The following is a 1,954-nucleotide window of genomic DNA, read 5'->3' on the forward strand; positions in this document are numbered from 1 at the left end:
TGTACCTCAGACGGGTGAACCCGAAAGCTAACGTTCTTAAGGGAATAATTGGTCGGCGGATAAGCGACGAACTTCCTTCGTTGCAATATAAACTATCAAAATACAAAGACTCATGTGATACTTTCGCACCACGGCTTAGGCATGCATACATAATGCATGCTGACCCAGGAAGAGGAATCCTTAACGGAACTATTCTCTCTGAAAGATGTTTCTTACATTAAAAAGTAATATAACATAACTCCCAGAATACAGTTTGTCTGTTCACGCACTATGGCTAGATTGCCTGGTGCCCGAACATACTTGGTGTTTCCCACAGGTATAGTATTCGGAAACACCCCAACCCTTTGGTTTCGGAGGTCGAAGCGGAAGGTCTGCCATGACAGTGTTTTACAATTCGGCCGGAGATAAGTTTGATGATACAGTGTACCGATACATAAAAAACACACACCTACTCTTTATCTATGCCATCTATCAAGCTGTCTAATTCACAGTCCTGTTGTGAGAATTTGGCGGCTATCTTTACTTGGTCGTACACCAAGCTAACCGGAAATTCTTGTCCGTCTGGTCCCCGAGGTCCGACCCGGGCCATATGATTCAGATAAAGTCCGGTATACCGCGTTTTCACCATGGCCCGGGCTTCTCGTGCACCTTCTCGACATGCTGATGCCTTCCCTAGCTCAAAACGAAGACGAGCTCCCTTGAATAAATTCGCGAGCTCCCCCATCATTCCGGGAGGAGAATCAGATGGCCATAAAGCCTTAGCCATGTTCCTCATTGCTTTCCGAGCTCGCTCGTGCACTTTGGATACCTCTTGCAGCAAGTCACCTTGAAATCCGGACACTTCTCCCTCGGACCGCCCAGTTAACAAACCTACAGGAACAAATCTCGTAAAACTTTCCATCAGGGGATCTTATGAAAGTTAGGTTCAAGGACATACTAAATATGCCGCCTTTCAGCTTTCTGTTCTCCTTCAAGGCATCCGACAGTTGCGCTCTTACATCCTTTAGCTCTTCGGCTTGCTTAATGTTGGCATCCTGTAGTTTGTTTTTCTCATTAATGGTACGTGTTAATACACGTTGACCAGCAGTTTCTTGCCCCTCGACATGTTGTTTGTCCGCCTGAGCAGCCTTTAGCCTCTCCTCCAACTGATCTGCCGATACTGCTATTGTAAACAAAACAATGAATATTCAAAAATCATTGTTAGCACAGAATCGTATTTTCCGAACACTGTTGTGCTTGCCATCTGGTGCCTTCTTGGATTTCTTCAAATTCTCCAGTTCGGCGGAGACAACAGTTAGCTTGGTCCGACATTCTTCAAGCTCCTTGGACAGTGTGTTATTTTTCGCCATGAGTACCTTATAATATCAATGACCCTTAAATCAGTTGGGCCAACTACTTCAAGTCTCGGGGGCTACTGGCACATGATTATTGAATCTACACAAAAGTTCTTACCCGCATATCCTTTGAAAGCTGGTGAGTGGCTCCGGCAAGTCCATCCCGACCAGCTCGGATATATGCATCTGCAGAGCTGAGGGCATTGAATGCCTCTTCGGTAAAACTTGGGTCGCGCATGGCCTCTTTCCGCCGCCAATGATTCATCGTGCTCTCCACTTTGGAATTGGTGACGGACACATTATCTGAATCCTCTTGGAGATGACAATCCGGCATTTTGCCAGTGTCAACCCTATACATGGAAAAACTCACCCAGTCGATAGGGTTATACATGGAAAAACCTTCCCGACATTTCAAGCGAGTGAAGTCTTCCTTCTCCCCTTTGAAAAGGTCAGCTAAGATGGTGGCCAGGGCGGCAAAATTGTCCGGACCTTTTCCTAGACAACGGGATGCATCGTCCTCCCTGTTGTAATGCCACATAGGAAAACCCCTAGATTGGAGCAGCTGAACGCATCACGTTATTGAAATTTCCATTACCTCGATTATAGACAGCCCGGAGTTG

The 1,954-nt window shown here is 46.2% G+C and overlaps 1 pseudogene; it reads right to left on the reverse strand.

The window, feature by feature from the left end:
- Positions 1-448: 448 nt before the first annotated feature.
- LOC147982997 (uncharacterized) lies at positions 449-1,599 on the reverse strand (annotated as a pseudogene).
- Positions 1,600-1,954: the final 355 nt, after the last annotated feature.

The sequence above is a fragment of the Triticum urartu genome, chromosome 2A (assembly GCF_056163025.1).
Source record: "Triticum urartu cultivar PI428250 chromosome 2A, HENAU_Tu73, whole genome shotgun sequence".
In the NCBI taxonomy this organism is placed as follows: domain Eukaryota; kingdom Viridiplantae; phylum Streptophyta; class Magnoliopsida; order Poales; family Poaceae; genus Triticum; species Triticum urartu.